The sequence below is a fragment of the Mus caroli genome, unplaced genomic scaffold (assembly GCF_978045245.1).
Source record: "Mus caroli unplaced genomic scaffold, Mus_caroli_1 scaffold_4, whole genome shotgun sequence".
NCBI classification, from domain to species: Eukaryota; Metazoa; Chordata; class Mammalia; order Rodentia; family Muridae; genus Mus; species Mus caroli.
The window spans coordinates 28,228,189-28,250,216 of record NW_028227259.1 but is presented as its reverse complement, the minus strand read 5'-3'; the positions used below and the strand labels follow the sequence as shown (position 1 = coordinate 28,250,216).

The following is a 22,028-nucleotide window of genomic DNA, read 5'->3' as shown; positions in this document are numbered from 1 at the left end:
GTCTCTAGATGCATATGTGGCAGAAGATGGCCTAGTTGGCCATTATTGGGAAGAGAGGCCCCTTGGTCTAGCAAACTTTATATGACCCAGTACAGGGGAAAGCCAGGGCCAAGAAGTGAGAGTGAGTGGTTAGGGGAGCTGGGTTGGGGAAGGTATAGGGGATGTTTGGGATAGCATTTGAATTGTAAATGAAAAAAATATGTAATACAAAAAGAAAATAAAAAAACTATTTTCAATAGACATTAAAAACGGAAAAAATAAAAAAGAAATGATGATAAATCCAGAAAATTACTTGGGAAAAGAAAAACCCTTACTCATGAGTTTACATGTTGATACATCTGCTCTGTAAACCAATGTGGGGAAATCTCAAAGAGCTAAAAGTAAATCTACATATCACTCAACATTCCACTCTTTTACCTATGGTCCAATGGAATGACATCCAACTACAGAGAAATCTGCTGAGCTATGTTCATTGGCACTGTAGTCACAATAGGTAGGGAATTTAAACCATCTAAATGTCCTTGAACTGATGAAAAGATAAGGAAACAGGGCATAAACACACAAGGCATTATTCAATTGTGAGGAAAAATGAAATCAAGAAAGTTTCAGCTAAATGCATGAACCTAAAAAATACACTGAGTGATATAAACCATACACAAGAAGAACAAACTCCACATGATGTTGATAATTTGTGTTTCCTATCTCCCAATCTTTAGATGTAAGTACATAACTTGGAGTAACTATAGAAGATATGAAAGAAAAGGAAGACTATATATGAAAAGAAGAAGGTCTAGAGAGAGCTATAGCCGGGTACAGGTGATATGAAGGAAAGAATGGAAAAAACAGAAGTGTAGTTGTTGAAGGAGGAGAAAGAACATTGCAGAGGAAGAGAGGGAACATCAATGGGAGGAGAGGCCCTTGGTCCTGTGAAGGCTCTATGCCCAAGTACAGGGGAATGCCAGGACCAGAAATGGGAGTGGGTTGGTTGGGGAGCAGGGGCAGCAGGGTAGGATTAGGGGGGGTTTGGAGAGGAAACTAGGAAAGGGGCAACATTTGAAATGTAAATAAAGAAAATATACTTGAGAAAATATAAAAAGTATACAATGTTATATTTATCTAAAATTGCATGCACACACACACACAACACACACACACAAACACACACACATAATGTATGTGTGTGTGTATATATATATATATATATATATATATATATATATATATATACACACATACATAATTACTTGGTGTGATAATGCTTCCCTCAGGAACTATAGACTACATAAAAAAATACATATTACAAGGCATAGAAAACCTCCTTTGGGTTGATGGTTAAGGGAGCCCAAGGGACAATACAAGTAATCAACTGCTTTCACCCTGTTTTGTCTCCTAAAACTTGAAGGTAAATACCTATTGTTGAGCACACTATACAGTTTGAGAACAGGACTTAGGGGAAGTGAGATGGGTGTGTTCCAGAAGCCTTCTTCCTGAGAACCTTTAGAGAAGTTAAATAAACATCAACAAAGCAGAACACATAAATTACTCACACACACAAATACACATGCACAAACACACAAACACTCACACACACACATATACTCACACACACACAAAGTCTTGATATAGCTGAAGGAGAAAGTTTACAGGAACAAGAAAGTAGAAAAACAGGAAAAAGAAAATCCCTTCAGTTATTTTATAAATATTAAGTTACTCTGAATTCAAGAATATTAAAGGTCGGGGAAGGACTGGAGGAGCTGAAAGGGCTTGCAAGCCCTTGGGAAGAACAACAAAATCAACCAACCAGATTCCCCCAGAGCTCCCAGGGACGAAACACTAACCAAAGAAGACCCATGGTTCCAGCTGCATATGTACCAAAGGATGCCCTTATCTGACATCAATGAGAGGGGATTAATTCTTTCACACATTAACTCTCCGATTCATCTCCAGGCTGAGTCAGTTCCATTCAGTAAATACTTACACAGTCACCTGGAACAAGTACTTCCACAATATATTCTTAGATCTTCTATGGCAAAAGGGGAGCTTCAATTGTCCTTCCTAATTAGCACCAACAAAACACAGCAGTTTATATTCAAGGACAACCGCATCTATCAAAAGCTATTTCCCAGAGTGACATGGAAGGTCATTATATCTGGTGTGTGGTTATCACTGATGCTGTATTGCAAGCAAAACTGAGGCACATGACTCTGGCCTTCCTGATTTATTTTATATTCTTTTGTGATTGTTTTTACTTCCTCAGCAGCTGCACTGCAATGACTGTATATTACTCAATGTTTGGCTACAGAGCCATGGATGGATGTGTGTTACAGAGTACTTTATGTTAGGAGTAGGAGAATTCATGACAGCATGGATACAGTATGGAGGTGAATACGTCTTAAAGTGTGTGTACATGGGGTAAGCCACATGATCCACACACAAGAGACCATCGCCTTGTGTATCCCTAGGTGGCTATGACTTCACACATATACAGGAAAGGATAGCTGGGTCTGGGTTTAGTCAGAGAAGATGCAACTGACCCTAAAGAGACTGAGGTCTCTGGAAGTTTAGAGGTCTGGTGGGGTGGGTTTGGGGAACATCGTGGACGGAGGAGGGACAGGGGAGGAGGTATGGGATGTGGAAGAGACAGAGGGTAGATCTGGACTTTAAAACAAAAATCAAAAGTAAAACAAAAGCATAAAAGTTTTATTTTTTGCCGGGAGTAATGGCACACGCCTTTAATCCCAGCACTCGAGAGGCAGAGGCAGGTGGATTTCTGAGTTCGAGGCCAGCCTGGTCTACAAAGTGAGTTCCAGGACAGCCAGAGCTACACAGAGAAACACTTTCTCAAAAAACCAAAACATAACAAAATTAGTGTTATTTTTCTTGTGTTTCAGACTTGCTTTTCTTTCTAAGCAGAGTAAGTTTGTCACCTTTCTGGATAGACAGAATTAATAGGAGCTAGAAAGTTGAAAGCAAAGATGGCTATTATACCAGCATGGGTTCAGCACATCACCACATCAAGGACAGGGTGAGGGAGTGGGCTGTGGAGCCAGCTGGAGAGCCACAGCCTCATGACTGGACCCTTGAGAGTACCAGGCTCCCCAGTGCCTCATTCAGTCCTCACTCACCTCACAAGGTGAGGACTTGCTCACTCTTGCTTGTAGGGAGTAGAGCATTGATCACTTTGACCACTAGGGGGAGCAGTGATGAGGGGTCAGGACTAATTCAAAGGTGTATATGGGCAGATGGTCTGTTACCCTGCCAGCTGGGTGTGGTATCAGAGAAGGAAGAGTGGGTGACCATAATCAGACTGACATTTTCTCAGCGCCATGCTCTAAGTACAGCCTTGGGCAAGTGGGTCCATCATACTGAGCTTTGGCTTCCTTATCTGTCATTGATGATAAGAATCCAGACCTCACATTGATGTTGTTTAAGTGAGATGCTTTGACAGCTGCCTAGCTATTGAAAAGAGATCAATATTATTGCTTATTACAGTGTAGACCCAGGGCCTTCCCTGGGAATAACAACAATAACGATTATGTTAGCAGCAATAGAAGTAAACGAAGGAATTATTATTAGATTTTTCCCATCTTTTCTTTCAGTCAGGTCCAAGTTTAGGAGTGCAGGGGACTGGGCCTGGAGACTGCTGTAGCTGGTTGAGATTCACAGTTGCTTAGCTAGCCCCTGTGGAGAAACAGGGAAAGCCACTTTTGGCTACTTAGGTCCAAAGCATGCATAGGTAGGATAGCCTCTACTAGTCACTTGCATGGTGGTGGCTGTCTTGGGTTGAATCTTTGTCCATTGCACTGCAGCTCAAGGCTTTTCTTAGGATTAAATCAGGGAGAACTTAGGGGGATTTGACCAAGAAGAGACTTTTATGAGATGTGTAGCAAATCCCAACTGTGACAGGCAGGTTTGTTATGAATACCTTCTTTATATACAGTACTGGAAATGCCCAAGTCACTTCTCCTTCCACAGTAGGCCACACAGCATGGTAATTCACTTTATGTTGCCTTCCTTTCTGGAGTTAAAATTCCATGTAAAGAAGAAAATAGATCCTATGACATCTGAACTCTTAAAATTGATCTGTGTGGATGGGTTTTTTTTTTGTTATTTATTGTTAATATTTTTGGTTTCTGAACCTGTTTTGTTTGCAAGAGGAGTATGTATTCTACAGGACTGTGACTGTAGCTATTCTGAATTTGGGTGCAGGGAAGCATGTTTCAATATGCCATTCTTACAGTAAACTTTTTTATAACCCAAATTAAATAACTATGTACAAATTACAGAAGCTGACAGAAAAGTCTCCTACATGTACAAATATGGATAAGAGTAGACACAGCAGGGGATAATAGGTGTGTATGCTGAGTGCTTACAGAAGCTGGCCTGCCCTAGGCCACCCAATACTCTTCCAGATTTCCCCATTACTGTTGTGCTCACCTTATCCAGCAAGAAAAGATGCAACAAGGTCAGATTCTTCTCAACAGCTTTCTTTATTTCAGGAACACCTCCATGCTACTGGGGAACTCAGGGAAACCCCTGGAGGACCGCCTATATCCACCCCAGCACTGTGGAGAGCTATGTGTCCTCCTGGGATTTGTCAGTATGTCGGACCCTTTGATGTGTAACACCCTCTCAGAGGGTTTGGCGCCAGATTCGGGCTGGAACCTGTGCAATGGCTTTGTTTAAGGCACTGGTGTACTGGAGGTCCAGGGCATCTTTTGGGTGTGCGGCTGCCTACACATTACACCCTTCACTTCACCACCTACCCTGTTCTTGTGTTAAGACTCCCACTTTGCAACAAACTTATCACACAGGGATTTTACACAGTTTGGGGAGGGCTTGGATCACAGGCAAAAAAACAGGTCATGAGGGATCTTTTTTTTTTTTTTTCAAGTAGAACAGTTTGCTACTATGCTTAGAACAAAAAGAAATACATTATTGTAGCTTATAGCAAAAAAATAAACAAAAGAACAAAAAAGAAAAACAGCAAAACATAAAATCAAAACCCAATCCATGCTAAAGTGGTCAGGGACAGGAAAGACGATCTCATTAACCTTGAGTGGCCAGCCCCATGTAGCACTATTGCCCTGTTTCCCATGTTTAGCTGCTGCCAGGCTGTTCATACTTCCAATGCCATCCACCACCTGTGGCTAGCCTCCAGTGAGCTGGCTGCCACTCACACTTCCCCTTTACCTCTTAAAATAATAACACAAAACCCTTGTAATATGCCAGACAAATTTATTAGGGGAAATCTACAACCACAAAATGCCCATGTAAACAATGCAAAACTCAACACATACAAATACAACCTGCACACTTAGATCAGGAAAATGTACCTACATTACTCTATTTCCCATTTATGAAATCCCCAGTTACTTATGGCCCCTAGAGCCCCGTAGTCCAGCACCATCTTCCTATTCCTCCTTATTTTGTCCTTCATTCCCTCTCTCTTCTCCATCTCACTTCCCCTCTCTAAAAATCTCAGCTCTGCCTTTCTTCCCCCTGCCCAATAAGAGCCTCTAGCCTTATCTGATCAATTAAGATTTCACCTGACTGCACCTGTTTTTAGGGACTCTTGAGGGAGCAGAGCACACAAACAGCAATATTCCTTCCACCCCTTTTTGTTCACTTAAAAGGCTCTGAACACAGAAATAGCAGTGGTAATATCAGAGCCGTGTATACATGCCTGGCAGCCTAGGACACTGAGTGTGGGCAGGTCAGGCACTGTACCTACAGATCTTCTGAGATTCTCCACTCAAGTGGATTTGATCCTGTTCATCTAATACAGCATATTCACTGGAAGGGCAAAAGCCAACTGCAGGAAGTGTGGGGATGCCTGACAGGTTAGAACATCTGCTACTCAGAAGAAGACCCACATGGTACCTAACAATCATCTCCAGGAATGGTTGTGATTCCATCTATGCTCTGAGGGAAATGTCCCTCAGGAGGAGCCACATTCAGTATTATATTCAGTAGGAAAAACACTCATTCACATAAATGTTCAACATAAGTCTAATTAGCAACAGCAAAACAAAGCAAGTTTATGGTCAAGGACAACAGCATCTATTAAAAGCTATTTCCCAGCAAGAAATGGAAGGTCATTATGTCTGCTGTGTGGTTATCACTTGACGAAGATGAGCTTTGTGAATGCCTTAAAGAAACAGACAGACTAATGCTCTGTGGCAAGAAGCAAAGCTTTACTGATTTCTACAGCTTAAAAACACGGGTTATGACTTTGCCAATTAGGCCCAAAAAATAACATTTTTACATAGTTGCACCGGGCAGACAATATTATCATTTTTGGAGTCATTTCCTCAGAAAGAGAACAAACTTCACAAGAAGAAACTGTTATCTGCAGACCCAAGGACATTTTCCTCTCCGGGTAAATATTAACTCTTGACTAGAAACAAGGAAAAACTCTGGCTCACAGAAAGCCATGTTTAGACATCCCTCCCTTTCAGGAGGGACGACCCCTGAACTTTCTCCCAGTTAATGGCTCTGACCTTTTCAGGCCAGAACCAAAGGGAAGCTATTGTTCGCCTCAATCACTGATGCTCTGTTGCAAGTAAACTGAGGCATATGGCTCTGGCCTTCCTGATTTATTTTGTATTCCTTTCTGAATGTGTTTATATCCTCAGCAGCTCTAGAACAATGATTGTATATTCCTCAGTATCTGGTTCACAGGATCATGAATGAATGTGTGTTACACAGTGCTATATGTTAGGAGTATGAGAATTCATGACACCATGGATGCAGTATGGCAGTGATTACATCACCAAGTGTGTGTCCATGGGGTAAATAAAATTATTGATACACAAAAGTTCATCACCTTGTATACCCCTAGGTGGCTATGACTTTACTATATAGCCCTGGCTGTCTTGAACTTACAAAATCCATCTCTGGATGTGAGTTCTAGGTCTACAGCAGGGGATAGAAAACCTGAATAAGGAAGATGGTCTCAAAAGTCACGACTTGCAAATCCATTTTTTGCATAAGAAATAGAATTTTTAAAAAATAGGTTTTACAATTTCAATTAATATAGAGATAAAGGCAAAAGTAAACAATGAAATAAAAGAATGAGAACATATAACTTCTAAATAAAATATCAACAACTCTAAGAACAAAAAATGAAAACTTCAAACAAAACTATAAAAAAATTATTGTTCATCTTTTTTCTTCACTTTTAGCAGCACAGACCTATAGCCTGTTACTCCTCTTGGACATTTGTTAGCAGTGCAGTCACCTCCGTTCTCTGCCAAGAGGAATTATCTGAAGAGAAAAGGCAATAACACCCTGAATCAGCCATGGCTTCCTAGTTAGGGCCTATTCCCACTCAGGACATGTGATATAAAGAGATTCATCTGAGGAAGATTCATCTGAGGAAGATTCTGGATGCTGGAAATCAGGGTCAGCAGGGGCCTCCTGGCATGACAATGCATTTTGCAAGATGGTCTCTTCTTTAGCTGTGGCCAATCCCAGCTCTCTAGCAGTTTCTGAGACCTGGGAACGGAAGGCAGTTACTAAGACACAGGAATGGTGGGGAAAGGCATGGCAGCTGTCAGACCTTTATCTCCCAGTACCTCATCTTTACTGTACAGTCAACATTAATATTCAAACTGAAATTACTGATATGAAATCTGCAGATAGGACCCAGAATTCACTCAAACCTCCACATAGCATTCCACCTATCTGAAGACATGCATGCAAGAATGTGACATGTTATTCACCTGTCACCCTGAGTGGACAGAAGACTAAAGCAGAGTTGAAAGGTTCACTTGCCAGTGATAATAGTGCCTCCAAAGAGGCTAATTCAGAGTCTCACAAGAGGCTAACATCCCAGAATACTTGTGTGAAAAAAGAGCAAAGAACAGCTACATTACATGAGGAGGGCGGCTGCTTGGAAGTATGGATTAGAAAGTTGGTGGGAGGAAGCAAAGATAGATTCTATTGTGCCAATTATCAGATAGTCATAGCCTGGCCGAATTGTTTGTCCCTACCTGATGTTCTTTAGTCTCCAGGTTGTTGGTCTTCTCCTGTTCTTCTGTACCACTCAGGTTCAACTCCATCAAACATTGACGAATGACGGCCCAATCAGCCAGTACTTCCTTCTTCTCCTGCTGCAATATTGCCAACTTCTTTTTTATGAGATTCTTCTCCAGCAGGAGCCGGCTGTGCAGGTTACTGGAAACACACTCTGCATGGTAAGTTCCTGCAGCCTCCTCCTCCCATTTCTACTTACAGGTCCCATTAACCTGACATGTACCCTGATTCCTGTGAAGACCTAATACAATCCACCAGAATACATCCATGACAGCTGTACAAACAGCAAATAGCCATTTCATGGAAGAAGAAATTTGTGCTGCAGTCCAAACACCAAAAGGGTCCATGTTTTTCCAAAAGAAACAGGGATCTCCATCTACTCATGACAGCCCATGCATTGGGACAATACCAATTAGTAGGGTGCAACTACAATCAGGGTAGTCATTAGAACCAAAGGGAGGGCGTTCTATCCTCATGTTACACCTCACTTAGCTCTGTAAAACCCTGCCTGAGCCCCAGAGGCCCAGTACAACATAATAACCTTCTGATGATCTGAATCACTTGTCTGTTTAGAGGCTCCTGAGGATGCCTGGAGAACACTGGCAGTGGTATCAGTCTCCTAGAGACTTAGGAAAACTGAGTCCAAAAATCCAAGGCACACTGATGCCTAAAAAGCATAAAGTATAGAACCAGACCTGCAGTCTCCCGACCAGAAACAAAGGAAGGTAGAAATGGCCATTTCACAAGTATTGGACTCCCAGACAAGAACTTACCAATAGAAATTTATCTCCTTCTTGAGCTCCTGCTTGTTCTCTCGGGCCTCCATGTTCTTGTTCTCTAATTCATGTAGGAATGTCATGATCTCCTTCTCCTTTAATTTCAGTTCTTTATAATGTCCATTTGGCCTGTGGTAGGGCCTGGTCCCAGGAAGACAGAACTCCATAAACTTAGGCATTTAGTAACACATGAACTCAGGCTGGGTCCTGGACTACTGCAGCCATGGAAACCACACACTGCATTCTAAATGCTGGGATTTTCTTAACCTTGGGAAACCGGTATATCCTGGCCCCTGGACACCAGAAGCTAGGCATCCAAATGGAGGGTGCCCTGGCTCCCTGCGTTACTCAGTTGGCCTGAAGGGCAGAATAAACAGTTATGTTCTCAGGGTCCTAGGCTACAGGTCTTTACCCACCATACAGTTGTGATGGTGTTTCCCCTGTTTCCATAAAAGGGATTCTAAATCCTGGATACCTAATACTGTAGAGACAGTTATTATACATAATTATGGAAATGAGTCCAGACATCACCACCGATTTATAATCTGCCTAAGGTATACAAATGTATGAACACTTGTGACCACATAGTCAAAGTGCAATGCTATTTAAAGTGGGGACTACCAGTCCTCAGGACCCACCTCACCTGGAAACTATTAGGCAGGTAAATCCTCAGGCCAAAACATCTACCCCTAGATTCCAAATTGTGGAGAGAAATAAAAACATACAAAACATATTCACAGGTCTGTACCTGTACATGCATATAGACTCACAGACTTAGAACTATACACAAGATGGAGAATCAAAGAGTGAGAGAATGAAAGACAAAGAGAGACAGAGACAAAGGGAACACAATGAGAGGTAGAGTAATGCATGCAACATTACTGCCTCAGAGTATAAGGCACACAGACAAAGAGGAACAGGCATGAACTTCAGGCATTCTAATCAAGCACTGAGAAGAACCATGTGGGACCAGGCCCCTCCAGCTGCTACCTGTAGGTTCCAACACTCAGTCACCTGGGAGACAAGTAAAAACACAACTACAAACACACTTCACCTAGCAACCTCCTGTCAAAGGCTTTCCAAATGAACCCTAGGAAATCATCACTGCCTCTTTCCATGAGTTCTTCACTCAGACTCCAAGTTCCTCTTTTCAAGTGGAGGGAGTACAAGAGTCTATTTCCCTTCTTGCTCCTGACAAAACTTCAGGTGGGGCCACTCCTCTAATAAGTATATAGGGGCATGAAGTGAGGCCCACTAATGTTCTTGTGGTATAGCTTCCTAGAACCCTCCCCTTCAAAAGCATAAGATGAGGGAGGCATTGCAGACCCCGGACTGACACCACAGGTTTTGGAGCAAGGTATACCTCTTGTTCATGGATCCCTCGGTCACATAGATCAGGCGATCTCTCAGCTCATTTGTCTCCTGGGTAGTGAGCTGGATCTCTTTGATCAGCTCGTTCTCTTCCTTCTCAAACTGCTCCTTGCTCATGACAGGTATAGGGGATGATGTCTGTCTGTGAGCCACTGTAGGTAGATGAATATGAGAATATTTGATGTGAGAATGCAAAGAGTGTGGACTTACCAAAGAGAAGGAAAAAGGCCTGTAACCTAGTGACACCACCAAGAGATTGGTCCCAGCATGAGATTTCTTCTGAGTTGATCTCAGTTCTAACATCACTCTAGAGAGATCAGGTGATGTAAGTAGCCAGATGTATCCTCATTCCCCCTTAAACGTGCTTATGAGGCCCAGAGAGATGTCTTCTTCAGGGAACAACTTGGCTTCAGAGCCCTGTGGTTTCACAAGTCAGACTAAAAATTCACTATTAAAAGTATTTGAGATCTTGCGGATGCTCGGATATCCAACCTGTTACTCTAAACCAAGGAATTGGCTTAATAAGTCAGGCAGGGGGAGAATATGTTCATCACATTGATCAACTTCCACCCTGAAACACAAAACATCCCAGAAGTAAAAATAGAATCCCCCTCTGGGTCTATCAACTGCTTGTTCTTTGTTTACAGTATAGAAATGGCTGCCACCCACAATTGGTGATAAAGAAAGGTAAGGTAGGAACTGTCACACACAGGAGGTCAGAGTAGTTCTGAGAACATGACATCATGGTCTGGAGCACCATTCTCTCCCTGTGACTAATGTCAGATAACTACAGGAGCTAAAAGAAGTCATGGACTGAAGTGCAGGGAATGTGAAAGGCAAAAAAATGTCTCAACTGTTCCTGGAAAAACAGACAAAAGAAGAGGAAAGCCTGCAAATCAAACAAAAAAAAAAAACTACAGGAGGAGATTATATCCACTGAAAAGCTGGAAGAAAACTCTTTGACGTCTGACCTACACACAAGAAATGGATCCGGAGGGCCAGGTCAAGGTACTTGGTGGCTCCTGTGTCTAACAGAAGAATGGAGACAGGTTACTGAGAGCTTCCTGAGAGCCGACCTCTCTCCAAGAGGAGTAAATCTACAAGCTCCTTAGCAGGACTTCCTGCCTGAAATCTGCAACATGATTGCTCAGAAGGGAAAACATCCACAGGGCACAAAGCCAGAGTTGCAGCACAGGTTTATATCTGACCACCTGCCCATCAAATCCACCAAGGTAGAGGAAACTCCCATGCTCACCAAGGTAGAAAAACAGAAGCGCAGGGTGGAGGAGGAGGAATGACAGATCCTTCTTGCAGTGCAGAAAAAGGAGCAAGAGCATATGTTAAAGGAGGAGAGAAAGCAGGAAAACGAGGAAAAAGGTCAAGGCAGTGGAAGTCTGGGCTAAGAGGAGAATGCTCAGGGAAGAATGAGCATGTCTATTGGCTAAAGGCAAGGAGCTACTCCCAGAACTTTCCCATTTGGATCTGAATTCTCCTATGAGGGAATGGAAGAAGACCAAGGACCTCTTTGTAATGGATGATGATTTCACAGCCATGTAAAAGTTCTAGATGTGGTGAAGGCTCACAAGGATTCCTGGCCCTTCGTGGAACCTGTGGATGAATCTTATGCCCCCAACTATTACGAGATTATTAAGACCCCCATGGATATTTCAAGAATGGAGAAGAAATTAAATGGAGGTTCATAGTTTACCAGGGAGGAATTTGTAAATGTCACGAAGACCATGTTAAAAAATTGCCAAAAATACAATGGTGATAGTAATGAATATACCAAGATGTCTGACAATTTAGAGCAGTGTTTCCATCGGGCCATGACAAAACACTTTCCTGGTGAAGATGGAGACACAGATGAAGACTTTTGGATCAAAGAGGATGAAAAATGCTAAAAAAGAAGGAGTCAGTCTAGTAGAAATAGTGGAAGCCATGTTTGGACTCTCTCAAGAAACACAGAAGTGTATAGCAGGAAACAGCCACCAGTAAAGAATGGGGGAAAATCATTGCCCGCAGCACACTGAGCTGCCTCCTCAGGGGACAATCAGAGCAGCAGTTCCATAAACTCCCTCCAGAGGTCCACACATCAAATGGCTAAGGCTTTTCTTGCCCCCTGCATTGTGGTAGGTTCCCTTTAAACCAGATGAAGCCAGCAGCACCAGGAACGTTTGGCTCTCTTCAAGGATCAGAACCCATCAACTTACATGGCTCCTCTGGAATTCCAGAGGTGCCCCCAGAGGAGCCCTTGCAACACCCAACCTTTGCTATACAGTCTCCAGTTGGAATTAGTAACCATTGGTTATCCTTGCTCAGTGCTTCAGACCTTTCCAATATGGTGTCACATGTCCCATCCTTACAGCTTGGGCAGATGAACTGTCCCAGTCAAGTTGGAAACATGTATCCACCAGCTCCATTCCAGGCAGGATTTATTCCTTCTAGGCATGGTGGGACTCCAGCCCGACCCCCAGACTTTCCTGAAAGGTCTGAAATTCCTCCTGGTCATATTTATCATTCATACAAGTATCTAAATCGAGGACACCCTGCTGTTTGGAATGGGAACCATGGTACTGTAAACCCTGGATGTTTGGGGCCAGTTGAGAAGCCCCACCTGGGTCCAGGACCCTCTCACCACCCTCATACCATTGGTCATGTGATGGATGGCCGAGTGATGAGACTTATCCCAGCAAAACAGTAGACTAAATAGTCAAGCTTTCTACCACATGGAGTTCCTTCCTCAGGGTATATGCAGCCACCCTGTAAGTCTGATGGACATGGTTTGCAGACACCTCCAACTCCAGCACTAAGTCCTCGATTCAGAAGGCCCTCCCAGATCCTCCGGGGGACACAAGAAGGGGAATCCATGATGGACTTCCCTGAAACGATTGCCATGCAGCAGCTCTACTCTGTAGTCTTTCCCCCAGGTGTTCCTTACCACACCCCTCCAGCCCACTCCTACCCAATACCTGGTCCCTCTCTGCAGGTAGCTCATTTGTCATCAGTACGTGTGTCAGTGCCCAAGCCTGCATTGGACAACACTGGGAGTACACAGGAGATGACTGAAACACAAGAGCCTGAGGACGACCCAGAGCCTTTGCCTGGACAGGAAGAGAAAGCAGCAAGCATTTGCTCTTTAGAGGGGGAATACCTCAAACAACTACTTCACCCTGCACCTCCCTTGCAAGCCAGCTGTACCAGACAAAGCTCACCACAAGAAAGGGAGACAGAGAACTCCCAACTCAAAAGTGATGCTTCAGACTCTGCAGACACTTCTAACACATCAAAGAACAAGAACACCTGGCCTTTGGACAATAGCTACAGCAGCCCAGCTGTGCAAGGCTGTTTGAGAGACTTCTCCATAGTGGCAGAGATGGGGAAACTCCCTGAAAATGGGGTCGTTGGTGAAGCATCTTCCTGTAGGTCAGAGGGGAAGGGCCTTGATGGTAGTGGTGCAGAAAAGCCAATCTGTCCCAGAGGTAAAACATTGCAAGAAGCCATGCTATGTACAGGACCAAATGCTACTACACCTCTTTGCACAGATCCCAGTTGGATGGCAGGCAAGGTGAACCAGTTTTCTCCCTTATACATGCCTGGCATAGAATACTCTAACTCAGCTACACAGTATCCTATGAGTCCAAGTTTGCAAGGCTTGGGATCTATGATGGGAGGAAAGTCCTCAGGATCACAGGCTCAGTCCTTTCCTCCCAGGGGGTTCCAGGCTAATAGTCCCCAACCTGGACTCTTTCCTCGGTACCATCCTCAGCAAGGAATGAGATATACCTACCAGCCTTCTTCTCAGCCTTCCTCCCACCCCTATCAGAGGACTCCTCATTATACATGTCCACAGGTCTTTTCTGATTGGTAGCGATCTCTCCCTTCCCAGAGAAGCCCAAGTGGACCCCCAGGGAGTCACCCTCCATGCTCCCTCTTCCCAGAGAAAAATATCCTGTCTAGTCTGCAAGGTTGTGAGACACTAAATTCTGCCTTAACTTCTCCAACTCAAATGGGTGCAGTGACTGCTAAAGTTGTTCCTCCTGATGGACACAATTCTGGTCCAGAAGAAGAAAAGATGGATGAATCTGTGGAGAGGCCAGAGTCCCAAAGAATTTCTAGATCTGGACAACTATAATGCAGCTACCAAGTGCCAGAACTCACTGGCAACCAGTGTCTATCTTTATGGAACTCCACCACCATTTCTGAGTTCAGGAATGACTCTTGGTCCATCTGCTTTCCCACCCCACAGTGTGATGCTGCATACAGGGTCTCCATACACTCCTCAGCTATCATCCAGTCGTTTTCAGCCCAGGGCATACTCATCCTCTGTGCCTGCCCATCCACCTCCCCACCCAGTAGCCACCCAACCCAATGGCCTCTCCCAGAGGGTTCCCTCTACTCCTGTCAGGAAGAGGGCCTAGGTCACTTTCAGGCTTCAATGGTAGAGCAGACTTGCACTGGAAGCAGATTAAGAGGCACATTTCAAGAAGTACACAGACCACCAGGATTGCAAATGCATCAAGTCCATTCACAGTCCTTATTCCAAAACACCTGGGCGCCTGCTGCATCGCAAGAACCGTTGCTGATACATAATATCCCAACACTTCCTCTGGATCAGAGCTAATCCAGGGAGGACCTAAGCCCTAAGGAAGTGGACGGCTGCATGTGGAGACCATAAGTTAGGCCTGGCGGATTTGGAGGAATGACTGCTGTACATCTCTGTCCTATCGTTCTGCTCCACCTCTTCACTGTGAATCAAGCCTTCCTCAGAGCTGAACAGCAGAGCCCTTAGGTGCACACTCTTTAGATGACTGTCTGGCCTGTAACTGGGATCATCTGCACAGCTGACAAACTTAGCCTGAGCAATGTACCTGGAGTTCTTGCTGGCTTCTCCAAATCCCAAGACTCTTGTTCTGGGAAAAATCACTTTAAACTTGGGTGGAGGGTACATGTAAGGCTGGACTGATACTTTTAAACTTTCATGAGCATCTAATCTCAGGTATATATTTGGGTAAAGGAATAGTTGTAGTATTAATCTTTTTGGAGCTGGTCCAGTTTACAGAAGTTTCATGTTGCCTTTTAAAAATTTTTTTTATTTTTTTGTGGTTAATGTAATGTATATATAGTGGGACAGTCAGGTGGGCACATGGAGGAGTTGGGAGTCCTTCCCCAATATGGCCAGCATACTGTACTGTAAGAGTCTCTGTCTTTGTACAGTCGGGTCACACTGAATGCCTGAGGAACTTGGAGAAGAGACCCTGAAGACTGCAGCTTATATATGTCACTTAACTTGTTTCCTCTGCAGCTGAACTCGGAGGCAACATGTCCTCCTCAGCATTCATTTCACAGTTGGTTGGACTGTGCTGTCATGTGGCTTTACTGGGTGTTGTAGCCATAGGACAGGCTGCTCTCACTCTGGTGGCCTAAGTTCTGGACTTGGGAAAGCATGTCCCTTCCTGCTTTTCCACCAGCTCTACCAGATAGTTGTAAACCAGGAATTTGTTGTCTAGAATGTTTTCCTTATTAGAAGATAAAGTGGCTTCTTCATGGGCCTGTCAGGCCTGTGATCTAGAAGGCATCATAGAACACTTTCTAGCACAAATCACATTTTGTGAAAGTGTCTACTCAGGTTTGTTATGTGTGTTAGTCTCAATAAAGAAGTCACACAGGTTTGGAAAAAAAAAAAAAGACAGAAGTTGGTACCAGGGAATGGGGCATTGCTGGGATAGGCCTGACCATGCTTTCATTTGAAAGATTGTGGATTTTGAGACTTTGGATTTGGAACACAGTGGAATGCTTAAATGTGGCTTAATGGGTCATCCAAGTAGGAATATGGAAGACTGTGTTGCTGGGAATAATTTGAACTGTGTTGACCTGGTCCAAGAGATTTCAAAGGAGAAGAATTTCAGAATGTGGCAGAAAGGCTGTTTTTGTGGTATTTTGGTGAAGAATGTGGATACTTTTTGCCCTAGACTGAAAAGTCTGCCTGAGACTAAGGTGAAGAGCCTCAGATTAATTGCATTGACAATGGAAGTTTCAGAAAAGCCCAGCAGAGACTTTGTTCTCTGGTTAAGTCTTAGGAAGACAAGTTTGAACAAGCATAGCAAGCTTAGAAAGGAAAAATATAAAATACATGGTTTGAGTATTAAAGGGGTACCAGGAAGTGAAATGGAGAAAAATCCTGTGTTCTAGGAGATAACAGATTAAGGGAGTGGGACCTTGTGGTAAGACTCTACCCAGCTAAATTTAAATTCAGGCATGGTGGTGCACACCTTTAATCCTATGAAACAGGCATATTGATCTATGTCGGTCAAGGTCAATCTACAGGGCAAGAACCAGGATGGCCAAGCTTAGGCAGGGAAGGATTTGGAAAACAAAGCCAGTGATAATGTAATAGTACATGGGTGTGATGTTCTAGTTCTTGTATGCAGCAGACTCGGCCCCTTCAGCCATGTGGCTCTTGCTCTAGAGTTAGGAATGGAAGGAACTACTAGGACAATTGATGTTGGTTAGTTGGAGCTAAGAAATTAGCAATGATTAAGAAGAGACCAGCATCACTGAGGTGAAATCTGGGAACTGTTTTCTGGTAGCAAGAAGAACCTGTGTTCTAGAGACAGTCAAGGTTGTACTTCATGTGGCTTCTTGACTTGGTAATATGGAAGTGTCACCCAGGTGGTACTGGTTTTGAAGGCATGAGGTATCATGAAGAACAGCTGAGGCTTGGCATTGTGAGAGATCATGGAAGGTCATTGGAGAAGGTGTAGTCTCAGCTGTAGTTGATGGTCCAGGACTGAGGGTGTCATGAAAAGGATTTGAGGCTTGGCAACATGAAGAGAGCCTATGAGAGGCTATTGGTGAAGCCTAGTTGGAGTAGAACAACCTTGTGTATTGGATTTGTCATTATCATGGGAGGATCACAAAGAACAGCAGCTGTAGTGGAATAGATCAACCTGAGCTTAGAGTGCTAAAGAGGGCAGAGGTGGAGAAGTAATGCCAGCCCTTAGGAGGAGCCAAGAAGATAAAGTGGAATCCCAGAAAGTGAAACAAGAATCTGTAACATTGAAATTACCTTGAAGAGTCAAAGACATTAAAGATGCCAGAACCATGGGATACATGCTAAGGAAAGCTGCTAACAGGAAGTTGAAACAGCCCAGGTTAAAGCAGTTTGTTGCAGTTAACAAAGATGAAAAAGGAGTGGAGATCTGAAGACCACTTTGACATCTTGGAGATGCAGTGTTTGGAGTTTACCCAGCTGGTTTCATGTCTTTCATGGGGATTACAGTGAAGTGATTGGATGAATCTCAGAAGAGGCCTTGAACTTTGGACTTTTACTATTGTTGAGACAGCTATGTTCTATGAGGATTTTAAAAGCTGGACTAAATGCATTTTGCATTATGTAATGTTTAGGTATGGCCCCCATAGACTCATGTGTTTGAAAAAATCTAGGGGTCCAGGGAGTGGAAATTGATGCTTTGTATATTCTTGCACCAGGGAGTGGCACCATTTGGAGGTGTGGCCTTGTTGGAATTGGTGTGACCTGGTTCAGTAATTGTGTCACTGTGGATGTGGGCTTATTACTCTCACCTTAGGTTCCTGGAAATCAGTCTTCCACCTGCAGCCTTTGGATGAAGATGAAGAAATCTCAGCTCTGCTTTTGCCATGCTCCCACCTTGATGATAATGGACTGAACCTCTGAACCTGTAAGCCAGCCCCAATTAACTGTTGTTTTTATAAGACTTGCCTTGGTCATGGTGTCTGTTCACAATAGTAAAACCCTAACGAAGGAACCAGTCATTTATGTAAAAAAATATGAAACAAAATCTTGACTCAGAGTAGGGTTATGCTGGCCATGTACCCTGATATGTTCTGTATGTTATGAGGTTTTTTAACCTTATAAATTTCCACATCTATATGTTTCACATAAGATCTTTCAAATTCAAGATCAATATGAACTATTATGCCTAAAACGGCTTTAGTCAGGGCAGCATTTCCAGCCCTTGTGCATGAGCTCTTTATGTTTTTTTTTTTGTTTTTTTTTGTTTTTTTTTTATGGCCCTAAGAAATGTCTAGCATACAGTTTTCAGCTGTTGTCCCAGTTGTTCTGTCATGGGGTGTGCATTTAATAAACCTTCCCTGTTTAACTGAATTCAGTGTTTCTGTGGTTTGTTTGTTGACCCTTGGACATAAACACTCCCATTCAGCAGCACATAGGACACTGAGCCAAGGACAAGAATGGTGATATCATCCCATAAATTATGTGAAAAGGGGGAAGGGGAATTTATCCTTTATGATAAGGATCAGTGGTGGCTTGGTGTTTTTTAGGTTTCTATTTTCCATGTGAAACAGCTTTGAGAGCCCATTTCTGATGTCCTTGGAATCATCGTGTTCCCACGATGATGCACTCAGACATGCCTGGAAACTACCAGGATACTTGTCAGAGAGCTTGATTTCTATAAGGGAGGGAATATTGATAATTTATACTGCAGGATATTTGGTCACATTGTAAACCCCAAGATTGTGTTAATTTCTGAAAGAAAAAAGAAAAAACCCTTCTTATGGTGTAGCTCAGCCCTAGCACAGACCTGCAATCCAAGAGCTTTCTGTTCAGTGTACATTTTTGTCGTGTGGCTCATCCCTATCACACACATGTATTGCAAAGCAAAATAAAGTCAACACCACGACCAGAAGTAGAGCAACTAACAATTTGAAAGGGAATGAATATAACTAAACAGAAGCATGGCCTTTTGGGGGGTGGGGGTTGCGACAGGGTTTCTCTGTATAGCCCTGGCTGTCCTGGAACTCGTTCTGTTGACTAGGCTGGCCTCAAACTCTGAAATCTGCCTGCCTCTGCCTCCCTAGTGCAGGGATTAAAGGCATGCACCACCACTGTCTGGTCTTAGAAAGAAGGACTTTAAGTTGAAGGATATTTAAGACAGTGTGCAGAAGGATAAAGAATTCTTTCCTACTGGGAGTTCATCAGGGTAGGAAGGTCAGCTAGGTGCTTTCCCTGACTCTCTGAGCTGGCTAGTGCTAATGAGTCTTCACTGGTAAAATTAAATGCCTGGCTTATGTGTGTGTTTTAAAAATGTATTTATTAATCATTCCATTGGATTATATCTCACATGATATGCCACTTCCTGGTTACCCTCCACTAACCCCTCAAACTACATCTGCACTCTCAGCCTCCACTGTGCCTGGATGAGGATTCTCCTTCACCCACCCTCCCATCTTGCCCTACTGATTGAGAAACCCACTACACTGGAGCATCAAACCTCCACAGGACCAAGGTCCTCCCCTCCCATTGCTTTCAGCTAGGCCATTATCTGCTACAATGTATCTGGAGTTATAGATCCCTGCTTATACACTCCTGGGTTAGTGGTCTAATGTCTAGGAGCACTGGGTGGTCCGGCCAGCAGATGTTGTTTTTCAATAGGATTCCATTCCCCTCTTCACCTCCAGCTTCTCTGCACGCTCCTGCAATGCTCAGTCTAATAGTTTGCTCCAATGGTCAGTTGCTGGCCACACCTCCCAAAGAACCTTCACTCCAAGTTTCTGTCTGCAAGCTCCTCTTGACCACAGGAACAGTGTCTGGTTTGGTGTCTGAAGACAGGATGGATCCCCAGGTAGGGAAGTCCCTGGACAGCCCTTCCTTCAGACTCTGCTCCATTTCTTGTCCCTGTTCTTCCTTTTCTCAGGAACATTTCTTGGTTAAAATCTTTGAGATGGGTGGATGGCACTATTCCTTGACAGAGAGCATTGGCAGGGGTCGCAGTGGGGTTTGGGGACGTGGGGGAGGCATACCTATCTACTGGAGGTGGTCTCTACAGGTTCTATCTCCCTGATGTCTGAGAGCCTCAAGGGTCTATTCCCTGTTCCTCATCCTTCCACCCCCTATGTAATTTCTTTTTCGATTTCCTGACCTCCTGTACCTCTCTCCCATCCCTTCCAGTACCTGATACTGGCTCCCTTATTTCCTCCCCTTTCTCTCTCCCTCCAAGGTCCCTCTCTATCTCCCAGATTCTTCCTGCCCCCCCCCCCTTAAAGCAGAATAGGGTAATGCCAGGACCAGGATTAGGAGTGGCTGGACTGGGGAGCAGGGGGAAGGTAGAGGGGATAGGGGATTTTCGGAGGGGAAACTAGGAAAGAGGATAATATTTGAAATATAAATAAAGAAAATATATAAAAAAATAAATAAAGAAAGAACATGACACCAGAATCAACTGACAAGGACGCATGGGGGAATCACAGAGTGCAGAGGCCCAGTGCGGGTCTGATCTAGGTCCTCTGTATTTATATTATGGTTGTATAGCCTGGCGTTCTTGCAAGATTCCTAACAGTGGTAGCAAGGCTCTCTCTGAATGTTTTGCTTTCCTTTTGGAACCTTTTCCTCCACTGACCTGCAATGTCTTGTCCAAGCCTTGATATGATAACAAGTGCTGAGTTTTATTGCCCCCTGTTATGCTGTATTTGGTTGATGTTCCTGGGAGGCCTGTGCTTTTCTTAGAGGAGGGGAAGGAGGGTGGATCTGGGGAAAGGGGAGGTGGAGGGGAGAGGGTTGGGGGAAGGAAAGGGACAGAATGTACTATATGAGAGAAAAATAAATAAGTTGCCCTTCTTTTAAAATTGATTGAGGGAACACACAACGTTATTCTCTGACACACACACACACACACAGAGAGAAATGAAAACCACAAAAAGTCAATGGTATAGCTTTTTCTTTTTTTGAGTATTATTTTTTTGATTTATTTTTTATTTTTTATTTTTATTGGATATTTTCTTTATTTACATTTCAAATGCTATCCCAAAAGTTCCCTGTACCTTCCCTCCCCAATGCTCCCCTACCCACCCACTCCCACTTCTTGGCCCTGGCGTTCCCCTGTCCTGGGGCATATTTTGTAAGACCAAGAAGCCTCTACTCCCAATGATGGCCAACCAGGACATCTTCTGCAAACTACACAGCTAGCGACATGAGCTCGGGTACTGGTAAGTTCATATTGTTGTTCAACCTATCATGTTGCAGACTCCTTCAGTTCTTGGATGCTTTCTGTAGCTCCCACTTTGGGGGCCCTGTGTTTCATTCAATAGATGACTGTGAACATCCACTTCTGTATTTGCCAGGCACTGGCATAACCTCACATAAGTCAGCCATATCAGGGTCCTTTCAGCAAAATCTTGCTGGCATATGCAATAGTGTCCGGGTTTGGTGGCTGATTATGGGATGGATCCTGGCTGAGGTAGTCTCTTGATGGTCCATCCTTTTGTCTTAGCTCCAAACTTTGTCTTTGTAACTTCTTCCATAGGTATTTTGTTCCGTATTCTAAAGAGGAATGAAGTATCAACATGTTGGTTTTCCTTCTTCTTGATTTTCTTGTGTTTGGTAAATTGTATCTTGGGTATTCGAAGTTTCTGGACTAATATCCACATATTAGTGAATGCATATCAAGTGATTTCTTTTGTGATTGGGTTACCTCACTCAGGATGATATCTCTCAGATACATCCATTTGACCAAGAATTTCATAAATTCATTGCTTTTAATAGCTGAGTAGTAATCTATTGGGTAAATGTACCACATTTTCTGTATCCATTCTTCTTTGAAGGACATCTGGGTTCTTTACAGCTTTTTGCGATTACAAATAAGCCTGCTGTGAAAATAGTAGAGCATGTGTCCTTATTACCACTTATAATATCTTCTGGATATATGCCCAGGAGAGGTATTGCTGGATCGTCTGGTAGTACTATGTCCAATTTTCTGAGGAATCGCCAGACTGATTTATAGAGTTGTTGCATACCACAGCACACACATACCCCACCACCACCACACACAATCTGTACGTGTAATTGTT

The 22,028-nt window shown here is 43.5% G+C and overlaps 1 pseudogene; it reads right to left on the bottom strand.

Moving 5' to 3' along the window:
- Nucleotides 1-22,028, bottom strand: part of LOC147005102 (actin-related protein 3B-like) — a 242,741-nt pseudogene that overhangs the window by 215,918 nt on the left and 4,795 nt on the right.